Raw genomic sequence first — 816 nt, 5'->3', positions numbered from 1 at the left:
GAGTATAATTCTTCTTAAAGTCAGTATTTTATATTAAAAATCGAGTATATTTTCTATCAAAATTGTCCCTCTTATTTTTTAGGTATAAAAAATCTAAAAATAAATATAATTCATGTTAAATTCAGCACTTCACACTATAATCTAGTATTCTATACTAGGATCGAGTATATTTTCTATCGAAATTAACCCTCATATTTTTCGGTACAAATAGTCTAAAAATGAGTATAATTCATATTACATTCAGCACATTAAACTAAAATCGAGTATATTTTAAGATGAAAAAAGAATCGTACTCAATTTGATAGAAAATATACTAGATTCTAAATTAATATACTCAATTTAAGAGGATTTATATTGATTTTTAGACTTTTTATACCTAAAAATATCATGGACAATTAAGTAAAGATATTTGACTGGGGAGTGAAAATAAAAATTTTCATGGATGAAGACTATATATAAAGATTTATTTATCAATAGGAACTACATGCAAAATTACTCTTATTTATTATATAAGCATTATGCAACCATCGGGATTTGTGAGAAAGTGTTAGAGTTTAAGGAGGTAATATCTGGTTCATTATTTTTGGTGTTTTTTCAAATTTGAGAAAACAAATTTAAAATTACATTACGATTTTAGTTTTCGTTTAATATCAGTATTAATTCTAATGACATTTCTTTAACATAAAAGACATTTTTTTTATAATCCAGGATTCAGTTTATTAATCCTAATCAACTATTTGAGTAAATTAAAAAAAAACACAGATTCAAATACCATAAATATTAAATATTAAATATTTAAAAAAAAACACTCACGGA

Source organism: Zingiber officinale, chromosome 2B, assembly GCF_018446385.1.
Source record: "Zingiber officinale cultivar Zhangliang chromosome 2B, Zo_v1.1, whole genome shotgun sequence".
NCBI lineage: Eukaryota > Viridiplantae > Streptophyta > Magnoliopsida > Zingiberales > Zingiberaceae > Zingiber > Zingiber officinale.
This window is presented reverse-complemented; position numbering follows the sequence as displayed.